At 38.1% G+C, this 13,230-nt stretch overlaps 1 long non-coding RNA gene across 4 annotated transcripts in view; it reads left to right on the top strand.

Annotated features, from left to right (window-relative positions):
• Window positions 1-4,071: 4,071 nt before the first annotated feature.
• LOC111838237 (uncharacterized) overlaps window positions 4,072-13,230 on the top strand; it is a 37,470-nt gene continuing 28,311 nt past the window's right edge. For all 4 annotated transcript variants that reach the window (XR_011982714.1, XR_002836833.2, XR_011982719.1 and 1 more), the window contains exon 1: window positions 4,072-4,100. This is a non-coding gene — a long non-coding RNA (uncharacterized lncRNA). The remainder of the gene's footprint in view (window positions 4,101-13,230) is intronic.

Below are 13,230 nucleotides of genomic sequence, written 5' to 3'. Positions count from 1 at the left end.
TTGATAAGCGTTTAATCTCTGTCAAACACTGCATTTATATGTACTTTTTAAATCCACTATACTTTGAAACATAAAACTATACAGTGTAAACAGGTATGTTTGGCATCGTGTTTTGGCGTACATTCACAATGCATTTCCATGTAGTGTTTCTGAAAGGATGCATCGTTCATTCTGTAAGATGAAAGGAGGAGCAGTAGAGGACAGGCTGCTGATGCTTCACTGTGCTAGCATATCGCAGCAGACCTCACTGTGCTAGCATATCGCACCAGACCTCACTGTGCTAGCATATCACAGCAGACCTCACTGAGCTAGCATATCACAGCAGACCTCACTGTGCTAGCATATCACACCAGACCTCACTGTGCTAGCATATCGCAGCAGACCTCACTGTGCTAGCATATCACACCAGACCTCGCTGAGCTAGCATATCGCAGCAGACCTCACTGTGCTAGCATATCACACCAGACCTCACTGTGCTAGCATATCACACCAGACCTCACTGAGCTAGCATATCGCACCAGACCTCACTGTGCTAGCATATCACACCAGACCTCACTGAGCTAGCATATCACACCAGACCTCACTGAACTAGCATATCACAGCAGACCTCACTGTGCTAGCATATCACACCAGACCTCACTGTGCTAGCATATCGCACCAGACCTCACTGTGCTCGCATATCACACCAGACCTCACTGAGCTAGCATATCGCAGCAGACCTCACTGTGCTAGCATATCACACCAGACCTCACTGAGCTAGCATATCACACCAGACCTCACTGAGCTAGCATATCACACCAGACCTCACTGAGCTAGCATATCACAGCAGACCTCACTGTGCTAGCATATCGCACCAGACCTCACTGTGCTAGCATATCGCACCAGACCTCACTGTGCTCGCATATCACACCAGACCTCACTGAGCTAGCATATCGCAGCAGACCGCAACTGTGCACCACAACGAGATCCAGCCAGCCTGTAGGCACATTAATGTATTTCATATAAATTTTTTATTTCATTTTTTTTATTTCTATATAATAAGCAAGTCACCTGGCCAGACCAACCCCACAGGCACCGTCAGACAGATGGCAAGACCACTGCCGTCCACCATCGGAAACACTGTCGCCTGGGTCAGTGATGTCGTCCATCCGTCAAAATCGATCTCCTGCTGGGGGAAGGAACTCTGTGGAAAAGACAACTACATATTAAAAACCGTCAGACTCCATCAATCACCGCCCAGGCTACCCTGTTTCCCTCCAACACCAAGCAAGTCAACTTTCTGGCTGCACATGGTGGCCGTTTCCACCTCTGAGTGAGTCGACGGGCCGCCGCTCATTAGCATGTAGCATTAATGCTCATGTGCTGCGCATCAACTGTAATCATGGCATTCTTTTCCTGCTCCACATCTCTCATAAATCAATATGCTATTAAGACGAAGCATTGCATTTAATGACATATCACCTAACTATATAGGCAATTCTTCTCATTATATTGGTTAAATTAATAAAATAAGTTTTATGGACTTGTCAATAAAACATTTCTTGCAGCATGAAATTGGTTCCCAGCTTCATTTATGTCAACACATTTCCAGGCTGCCTTTGCACAATCCCCTTAAATAGAACCTACACGTATATAACTATTATATTGCTTTTCTTTCACATAAAATAAATGTATACTTAAAATTACAATAAATAAGTACTGTAAATCCATAAGTAGGTAAATCCATAATGTGATTTAAATGATTTTGAAGGGGTAGAAGAGCAAACAAAGCGAGGTTTTATAAAGAGCTTTATCAATGAGCCATTGTAGTAACACTGAGTATCACAGTGAATCCCATTATAAGTGATGAATATTCCACTTAACAAGTACAACCCAATTCCCTAACAGTATCTCGCCTGCCACCGATTCTGAGTTATTCAGTTCTGGCTGTGCTATTCACATCGCAATTGAATTCATCTTTCACGGCTTCATCTAATAAAGGCGTTTCTCTAGTCAAATCACCCCTTCTTAATGTGTTCATCAATATAAAATATCGGGCCCTGGGGGAGCATCTATAAAATGACAAAACAGGGGCGACGTTTTTTCATAACCTTGTAGCAGATTATGTACTCATGACATTTATTAGCTTTGCATGAGATCTGTAAAACAGAGTCAGTTATCAAACACTGAAGCTCATTTTCAGTATCAACGCAGAGTTAAATTGAACAATGCGTGCTAAGAGGTGGTGTTTATTATGCGCCGTTTTGGCTGCATGTGGTCCCTCTAGGTCTAAGCCACATTGCTTTCCCCTGGATTCTCATTACACACACCAGCGCAACCTAAAGCTCAGTGGCCTGACTTCAAAGCGCCAATTTCGTTTCTTTGATTCACAGTAATTTTACATCAGCAAACCTGCATTTAGAATAAGCAGACAGTTTGCTATGTACACATATTATGACTTGTGCTTTGTGAGCTGTTTGGGGAGTTATGACAGTGATGACAAATATTCCACAGATACTGTGGCCTGTTGTTCTGGAGGTCCATGTAAAGTGGAAAGTTTAAAGCAAACCAAACAAATCAGGCGTTACTATCAAAACTGCACATCATTGAGAGATGAAAATAAAGAACATCACCTATGGTCATTTTCTGCACAAGCTTATCCAACTGAGGGCTGGAAGAAGGAAGCACAGTAACAAGTTAAACCAAAATCAGACAGGAGGGAGGAGCCCTGTGAGGTATGGGGGGGTCCTAATTTAGATTATTAGGTATCATATGTAAACTACATGGACAAAATTATTGGGTTACCTGGCCATTACACCTACAGGAACTTTTATGACATCCCATTCTAAATCCATAGACATCATTATGGAGTTAGCCCCCCCCCCCCTTTGCAGCTAAAACAGCTGCTGTTCTTCCGGGAAGGCTTTCCACAAGTTTATGGAGTGCTTCTGTGGGAATTTTTGCCCATTGATCCAGAAGAGCATTTGTGAGGTCAGGCACTGATGTTGGACGTGAAGGTCAGGCTCGTATATCTGTTGTAGTTCATCCCAAAGGTGTTTGACGAGGTTGAGGTCTGGGCTCTGTGAAAGCCAGTCAAGTTCTTCTACACCAAACTCACCCAACCGTGTTTTTATGTACCATGCTTTGTGCACTGGGGCACAGTCATGCTGGGACAGAAAAGGGCCTTCTCCAAAATGTTCCCACAAAGCTGGGGACATAGAATTGTCAAAATTCTCTTGGTTTGCTGAAGCATTAAGTTTCCTTCACTAGAACTGAGGGGTCTAACCCAACCCCTGAAAAATAGCTCCATACCATTATCCCTATACAAACTTTACAGTTGGCACAATGCAGTCAGGCAGGTAACGTTCTCCTGGCATCCGCCAAACGCAGACTCGTCCATCAGACTGCCAGTCAGAGAAGCATAATTCAACACCAAACAGAACACATTTCCACCACTCCAGAGTCCAGTGGCAGTGTGCTTTACACCACTCCATCCTACGCTTGGCACTGCGCTTGGTGATGTGAGGCTTGCATGCAACTGCTCAGCTCATGGGTCAGATTGAAACACCTGAATTCAATGATTAAGAGGTGTGTCCCAATACTTTTGTGCATATAGCATATTTATGATCACAATCTTAAAGATGCAGAATGTCAATTTGTCTGTATGTGGTTACATGCACAACAAAAGCAAAACAAAATGCTAAAAAAGTTATTTTTATTTGCTATGGGTGTTGTGTATATCGCATGATTAAATGATTAAACATATATGACTTTTTGAAACGTAACATGTTAATGAAACTTTAAAATGCATCAAAATGGCTTATAAGTGGGCACTGTGAACCATACCACATCTATATTCTGGATGCCATGGTAGTCCATTGCAGGGCACACATTGGCAATCACTTTTAACATTATAGTTATAACATTAGTCTGCCAATAAGGATCATTATACTTAATTTTAATGAAATTAACTTTACAGGTTATCAGAGTGACGTTTAACTTTCACCTGGCCTAAGTTACAGGGCAGCTGCGGTTTGCCGCGAGCTACATCTCGTGCTTTTAAATATGAATTTAGGCGCGGGAAATGCTGTAGGAACGAACGGCCCCGGCACGGAATTCGGGTAGGACTGGTGGCACCACAATACTCCGTCTCATAATGGCAACAAAACACTTCCATTCTCTTTACATTTTAATACTGGCATCAGAAAATGAAAATACTTAACAGCATTGACTACTTTGTGTGGTTTTCTCCAGTGGTATTCTACATTTGTCAAGCTTAGCCGTAACTCACTAAAACCAACTTAGCGTGACGGAGCCTCGGTAATTTCCCATAATTTCAGTTTGTTGTTAAAGCGCACATTAAATAAATATTTAGGTAATAATTTTCAAGTACGTGGCGTGTTAGCTGTAAAACATCGGAGCACTTTAACATCGTAAAAAACCGACAGTCGCTATCAAATTGTGAAGATAAACGGCATATTGTAGGGGAGAGTAGGGACAGTTGCAAAATGGCTTATTCCTCCGATCAGCAATGAGCCGCAGTGATATTCATGCCGCACATGCTTAGTTAGCCCCTCTTCCTTCCGGGAAAAATGCAGTCATATGTAACCATTCTTTCTGCAAAAAATACTTTTCAATGTAAAAATATATATATATTTCTTTATGGTCAGATTTTATGTCATACTGTCTAAACTTTGCGTGAATCATTGTAAAGTCATGTAATTTTAATCAGTGTTTTCTTTCTAACCGGCATAGCTAGCATGTGTCAAGCAATACCAAGTTTTATCTTGGCTGTCAGTGTAAGGACAGTGTAACCATCCCAACATGCTGTTGCACTGATGAAGGAGCCATTTATATTTGCCGCAACTGTGAGCCTGATGTGGACTAATTGCTCTTTCTTACCCTCTGTCTGTCATACACACATAAGCTATATCACATTCACATACAGACACACACACAAATAATGGCTTACCCACATATCCAGATGCAAACTTAAAAATACTTCACAACATTCACCTAAACACACACATAGTTCACTTCAGTAAGCTCTCTGGCGTGGATTTCCTGTCTGTTACCCTCTTTCTGTCACACACACATACATCATATACAGACACACACACACTTACCTATATATCCAGAGGCACACTTAAGAATATATTCCAACAGTCACTTAAACACACGCACACACAGTTCAATTCAGTAAGCTCCACAGAAGTATTAATAAATTTCAGTGTCTTGATTTCTATTTAAAAATATTTTCTAGTTCAAATGTCTTGTGATGATTAACCAAAACATGCTTCTCACTTTTTACTTAAAAATGTTTTTTTTTTTCCTTTTACTAGTCTTTGTCTTTATACTGCCAATTTAACTTGAAGACCCTGTCTGTGCATAAATAAATTAAAGAAATTGCAAAATGATGTTAAATGTTAGGGTTAATTTATTACATTTTTATAAATGTTGCAACTGTCCCCTGTTATGGGGTCAGTTGCAACATTTGACTTTGTCTATTCAGGTGTAAATCGTACATATATAATCATATATACACGTTACAGCAGTTCGGTGGGTAGCTGACATATGTGGGTGTAATGTATTCAAATTTTGTCTTTCCAATACAAGCAGTCTCTGAGAAACTGATGAAAATTTAAAAAGTGTTGCAACCGTCCCCACTCTCCCCTATTCAGGGAATGTATAGCTTCTGAATTTAATGTATGTATTCATGTACATTACTCTAGTTATGTTTGCCTGTCCTATATACTGTAACTTTATCAGTTACAATAGCAAACATGTTTTTTCTTATTTTGAATTCTGATTGATTTTCCCTCAATGCTAAAATACTAAAATAATTTACTCATCTGCATATATTATGACTGTCTGTGGCCATCTTTGAGTGTGCGAGTGTAGGAATTCTCCCTGCCTGGATCCAAATGAAAGGCAGAAGATGCTGGGTGCAGGAGCACTTGCATATTGATCACCACTCAGAAAGCATAAAACAGCTCCAATGCAGAAGGTTTCAGAACAGCACAGGCTCGCTTTCCTCGGGCAGATTATAGACCTGTTAGCTGTCCTCCACAGAAAAAAAGGGAAAATCTGTAAAATCTGTCAGTTTGATCTAATATCTTGATGGGAAGCACTGTGGTCATTTCTCAGTTGAGGTTCAGGTGGTTCTCCTCCTGTGTGAAACAACCTCTCAGAAAGCACTCTGGCTCCATGGTCATAGTTGGCTGATCTGTTTGTTTATTTTACATGCAGTGCCATTTACCCCATAGTCTGTGCTGTAGTTCCATATAACTTCTTCAACAGCAGGAGAATGAAGCTGAAGCCATGTTTTGGCTTGATTTTCTCATTTGTATTTAATATAGCCACATATTTTCCTTGAGATGAAAACAAAAGAGGGTTTATTTAGGTTCAAATGGAATATTGTCATAGGAACACAGGAAGTAGCCTCATCTCTAAGTGATTTAGCAGTGGTCACAAAAACCTTGAGTTGGCCTGTTGTTGGTGACCTGACACAAAATAAACTAGAACACATTTTATACGTTCCACTGCAGGATCATTAGACAATGCCAGGCCAGCCTCTTAAATTAGATAATTTTTTTCTCAAACTGCCCCAGGCTAGCTGTGATTAATTAGGGTGCACATCACACTGGCTCATTCCATGTGTTGCATTTGTGCCTTTTATTACACTTTGTGTATTTTTCTGTATAGGGAGCAATTAAGACTGCTAAAAAGGTTTCCTAAGGATTTACCTTTGCTTGATAAATTACTCTCTGTTTAATTCAATCTTGACCCCTCAGTGATTTTTAAGCCTGTGGTGAGGTAGTTTTATATATTTTAAAATTTAGAAGAGTACTGACTTTATTAACGCTAAACTAAGTATTTAAACCAATCAATTTTTTTCCGTGCATTATTTCTTATAAATTATTAGTCTATGAAAATATGAATATTTATATTGAATTATTTGTAAATGGGTTTTGAATCAAAATTGTTTTATAAATAGCATAATCAGAAATGATGGAGAATGTTATTTAAACAACCGTTTTTGAGAGAATGTAGCATACAGTTTAATCTTAAAAATAATGATTGATGAATAAAAAATATATTGCACCCAGCTCTGTAGTATTCTTTGACATTAGTTTAATATAAATATTAAAAAATCTTTTCATTACAAATGGCTGCAGCAGTCATATCCATAGTAATTTATCAAAAACAATAAGAATTCAAGACATAGTACACTATTACATAATCTCATGAATACCAGGGTGCTATGTCAAGTTATACATGAACAATATGATAAATTATCAAGTATTCGATATATAATATTTGTATCAGGAAGATCTAATTTTTTTAAGCATACCTAATGTCTTAATATCTAGTACACAAATCCTGCAGACCTTTTTATGACTGTGTTTTATGAGATTTGTTAAACTCCTGTTTTTATGTTTTTGAGACGTAAAATACTCTTAATCATGAATTGTGAACACCGTACCTTTTGCAATGATAGCTATCAATTTTTATTGTTGACCAGTTTTGCTGGTCAAAACATTTATTGCATTTTGATGTTAAAACTCTGTTTGCATTCATACTTGAACATATATTGCCCTCATCTCACTGAAACCATTGATGGCAATTTTCCCTCAAAGCTCCCTGTTATGGGAGTAAACCATTTTCTTTAACACAGCTCACGGCAGCACTGTAGAGCATAAAATGCTGTGGCGGGCTGTTTGCTTTTTCATTAACATTCATCCACCATTTGATTGCCCTGGATTTGCAAGCAGCCTTCTTCTGAAAACTGAGTAACCCCACTGAGGAGAAGAGGAAAGGGGAGTGTTGCACACCCCCTGTGGTGCCTGTCTATAGAGACTAGAGACAAGGGGGAGATTTATTGTTTGATGTGTGCGCCTGCATTGTTTGAGTTTGATGTTATTATGTGTTCTCAAAGCAACAATAGGATATCACACAACGCGGGGCCATTAGAGGGGAGAGCTGGCCTTATGTTTTATTAACTGCTTATCGACCTGTGGATTTTGGCCATTTATGCACCATAATTGTTTGTAGCCCTATTACAGTGTTTCCTGAGTAACCAAAATAAGGAGAACATGTAAAAAAGTCAACTTGCTATACGTGGGATAGGCCACTGTTATGGTTTCCCTGTTAAGTCTTTAGATGTAAGTTTACATTTCTAAGTGGGAGATTCCTGTCACTATAAGCACATGTAATTTTGTTTCCTGAAAAGTCAGCATCATTTTTTTTCTGCCAAATGGAAGTCACACCTTGATATCATACAGTACTGTTTGCTTGTCACTTGGGAGGGAATTAAAACGAAAAGTGGGTGCAGCATGAATTCCTGACAGCAGTCTTTACTTTCAGGAAAAGAGGAAAAAAGTTTATTCCACATTTGCAGCAGTTTAGAGTAAACTGCTTTAGCTGACAGAGTTTGCTGTGCATTAACCTAAATCGGTCCGAGCAATTCCAAAAATCAATTTTCCAACAGAGTTGTCAAGTTCATGTATTAAATTCTAATTTCTTTAATTTGTGAAAACAATTGAAGTCATTTTTCATGTACCCCACTCCACCCATAGAAAAGCCTACTATTGACAATTGCAGTAGATTTACCACTCTGTCAACCAATAATGTCAATTCACATGTTCTTTAAGGATCAATGCAACAATACACAGGAAGGTACCTGAAGGGCAGAGAACAACTGCCCAGGTATGAAGACCTTGGTGTAAATGACCCAAAAAATGTATGTGCCTCCTCTACTGTAGTTTTAGTATTCAAAAAAGAAAATGTGTTTTTTGAAAATACACATCAGTCCTTCGAGTTTATCCACATTTATACTAACAGATTTTCAGAAGTTCAGGTCCAGAAAGTACAAATCCAGACTAAGGTTTTGTTTCAACCAGTTAATTTAGTGTAAAGAGTCACAGTCACAGACTACTCAGCTGGTTGTCTTTGGATTTGTACCTTCTGGACCCGAACTTTCAAATTGAAACATTTTTTTGCACTGAACACTATTTACCTCAAATTATTTTTTTATTATTATTAGTGAATAGTATTCTCCACTTTGGAGTCTATACATGGGGTTTGTTCTGTGGTGCAGGCTTAAATTAAACTCTTAAAGTTTGCTTGTCAGCAAGAGGGAGCATTTAAAGGAGATGCTTTGTTGGTTATTGATTAAAGTATATTGTTTAATGACCTTCTCTCCCTGCTGAGACTTTTAATAACCAAGCTAATTCTGTTGTATAGACTGCTGTTTTTTCACATGTTGAATGCCAGTTTGAAGTGTAATACGTTTTGGCATGCTTTTAAGAGCATTTTCATTGGAATTCTTCCCTTTTTAAATACTGTATGCATATATGTTTTAGAAAAATTGGAACCTCATCATAGGCAATGATTTGATGTTGTGCTGTTCTGATGTTCTGTAAGATTCAGTATCAATGCTTAGCATGCCAATACCGTCAATTAACGTGTTGCATTCTACTTAATAATAGCGGGGAGCATTGCATATGGAAAATGGCTTTCTGGACATCATTAACAGGCTATGGGTATTTCATATATGCCATGTTGCCATGTTAAAACTTTGATCTGTGCCTGAGACTTGATCTGTGACTTCCTCACTGTCACAGAAAAGCCATTACCAATGTGAAAATCAGTCTGTCTTCCTGCCTCCGGGTTGCAAAGCGCTTGGTATTTGTGAAAACCATGTTAGTGCTGAAATTGAAGCATCTTATCCTTCAACCTTGTGTTTCAGAATGAAACCAAGGTGAAGAGGATTGTTTATATGACAAAGAGGAGATGGTTTGTGGTTCTACTGAATGTGTCTGTTAATACAGGCAGGGAAATCCATATCCTCAGGAGTATGTGGACAAGACTGGTGTTGTATGCTGCTTATTTAGCATGAAGACAAAAAAAAATTACGAAATTAAACAGATTTTCAAACAACTGACATAATGTAAACAAATTCATGACTTGAAATATTTACAGTTCATTATGCTAGACACTTTTTCTTCATTGTACTTAAAAAATACTTGGAATACCTTGGCAAACTTATGTAAACCTGAGATCTTCTGACTTTGGCAGGATGAATTATACACTGTACATTATGATACAATGTACAGTATTAATTAGCCAGGAGGTAGTGTCTTGCCTACAGTATGTGCATTAAGGTGGGCATATTAAGTTCTGAAATGTGTTTTGTTGTGATGTCCTTGAACAACATACTTCACCTGAATTTTTCCAGTAATATTCAGCTGTATATGGGCTTCTTTTGTAAAAGTGACAATTAGACAAAAACATGTGTCTGAAAGCCAATATTCAGTGTGTACCTGCTGCTTTTACATGTTATTACAGTCTTCCTGAGCCTCTAGCTTAAGGGATCTGTGCATGCTTATATTTTTAGCAAGATTGCTATACTCGTTTAGCTGCAGTTCGTTGAACCTCACAGATGACACCTTATGAACTGTTGTTTTTCTTGATTAGGCCTTAACCCATGGACGCGGTGTAATTGCAGGGCCGCGGCATAGAACATAACCCTATTATTAAACAATCAATCTCTGTAATTGACCTTGTGTTGGTATTCTGTTTTGGAAAAGGAAAGCTCTGCGGCTGTCATGTGTCGGGGAAATGTAATAATATTCTTTGCTAAGCACATTTCTGTCGCTTTACACATTGTAGTTCCACAGCATCAGCATGTGATCAAGCATTTCAGTAGAAATTGAGCAATTTTGCCTGTACTGTATAAGTAATACTATTGCTAGGTTGCCATATCCTTTGTAGACATATTCACTTAGCTGTTATATGAGAAATGATAGCCTTTACTGATTAATCTTCTCATTAATATAAAAATCTACAGGATTGCATTCAAATAAAATGTTTGCTTTTTAAAATGAAAAAATATGTTTATTTTTATCATCAAAGAAAAATATTAATGCTACCTTATTTGAAATGCCCTTGGCAAGTAATTAATTTTATTTGTTTTTAATCATTGTATGATTAGCAGCACCCTTAAATGAATAGTGGAGACATGTTGGTTTCCTCATTGAAATTCCTCTCTAACTTCTGCTGAGCTGGCTTAAAAGCATGACTGTGTCTCTGTGGGTCACATAACCTCAACATATTAACATTTATGACCTCCATGACACAAATGTTTGACACTTTAAGGTGGCCAATTGTTACTGTCCAAATAAAGAATTTATTGGGACTGTTTTCTTTTGAAGTCACACTTAACAATACCGCGGAATTCTTGAATATTGATTTTTTTAAAGGTCAGTTGCACATATTTATATTATTATTATTAGTTATTGATCTTTCATTCGATATGACTATTAAAAATTCGTGCAATTAATTGCAGCCTTATATAGGTGTATACAGTTCCTTCCTGTTTTGTATTAGTTATTTATGGATACTGACGTTCTTCTTGTTACACTTAATTTGTGGTCATTGACTCAAATCACAATTTTTTCCAATAGGAGTAGATAGATATGGCAAACGGGTTGCACAGACTGAAGAGAGGCAGGCTGAACCTGCAAGCTCAGAGAAGACTAACACTTCATGCATTGATTTCTGCTCAATCTTAGGATATTTGACAGCCATGCCCATACAGTAATGAGAGTGGGATGTCTAACAGGGTTGTATAATTTTTTTTGAAAAACATCCCTCTTCCTTTTACTCTTATCGATTCAGATTCATTCTTTATGTTGTCTTCATAAGAACTAATGAAAAAATGTGAACTAAGAAACATAATGTGGCTTTTTGTGGGTTTTTCAACCTGATGGTTGTAAAGAACAATTTTAATGCATTTCTGCAGTATTCAGTATTCCATTTTGAAAGGAGGTTTACAAAAATCATCCATCCATTTTCTATACCAGTTTGTCCTATGCAGGGTCTTGGGGGTCCAGATACTATCCTGGTAACTTTGGCCACAAGGCAGGAAACAATCAAGGATGAGGCACCAACCCATCACAAGGCACACATGCTATTTATGTGCACATATGTGCAGTTTTGATTCTCCAGATCAATTTGGGACTGTGGGGTGGGGGGCTACAGGTGCAGGCAGATGAAAGCCCATAACAGCACGGGGAGATCATGCAAACCCCACATTCACGGGCCCTGGTACCAGAGGTGTGAGGCAACAGTGCTAAACAGTGGCCCATCATGCTGCCCCCTTTACGAAAATTATTTAAATGTAAATATTTTTTGAATGCAAAGTTTACAAGAAACAGTGTATTTCAGGACCATCCTGCACTGTGTTAAGATATTCTCTTACAGAACAGTCTCCTGTTTCTGATTTGTATTTGGACGGCATTTTTCAAACTTAAGGTAATAACATTTTTATAGAGTTATCATATTAGCTTTAATTTTGAAATGTTTTTCACTCCTGCTATATCTATAGGCATTAACCCACAAAGTAGGCCTAAGCTGTTCTATGATAAACTCCAGTACAGGATGCCCTTTGATCTCTGGATAGGCACAGTTACCTCAGCACCTTGACTGTATTTTTATGACGTCTCAGTGGGAAGCTGCTTAACAGTGCTGAAATTGTTTTTTGTGGAACTAGTAGTCACTGAGACTATATTTTGTAAATCACAACCCAATAAAATTAAATTAACATAAATTCTGTAGCTACACAAGTCTCACTGGAATCTCTTGGCAAAGTCTTAGGAGGTATTAAATGGTTACCAAAAATAGAGTAGGTATTTGTCTCAATGCAGCTCTGAACACATCTTTTAAGTGACACATATAACACTGATAGAACATGTTTTGCTTGAGTTTTACATGCATTTCCTGATATTTGCTGGGCTGATAAAGTGGCTTTGTAAATGCATTTTGCCAAAAAATTATTTTGAGATATTGAGTCTATGTATGTAATGAAAATCCATGAAGACCTACATCGTGCCGTTCGACTCCCATGTTAAATTCAGTAACAGTGATTGCAAAATTTGATAACGCTTGCCGCCTCGTGGTTTGACAAAATTTGATAAAACATGAAACCTGACCTCTCTATGACAGCAAACTGCTGCCAGTTGACCTAGCATGTTGAGCATCATGTATTGATTTTCTGAGAAAGTTTAGTGTTCATTAAAAGGAAACATCTGCTAGTATTTATGCTGGCTTATATATGAATTGTGCACGTATTCCTTATATCTTGTGTTTCTTTTGAGCAGTTGTAGCTTTTTGTTGCATTTGTGTATACATATGAATGTCTAGGTTCTGGGGTGTGCAAATATGTGTATATGAATATGTGATTTGCTG

This window comes from Paramormyrops kingsleyae, chromosome 1 (assembly GCF_048594095.1).
Source record: "Paramormyrops kingsleyae isolate MSU_618 chromosome 1, PKINGS_0.4, whole genome shotgun sequence".
NCBI classification, from domain to species: Eukaryota; Metazoa; Chordata; class Actinopteri; order Osteoglossiformes; family Mormyridae; genus Paramormyrops; species Paramormyrops kingsleyae.
The sequence above is the reverse complement of the archived record's forward strand: the minus strand, read 5'-3'. Positions and strand labels throughout refer to the sequence as shown.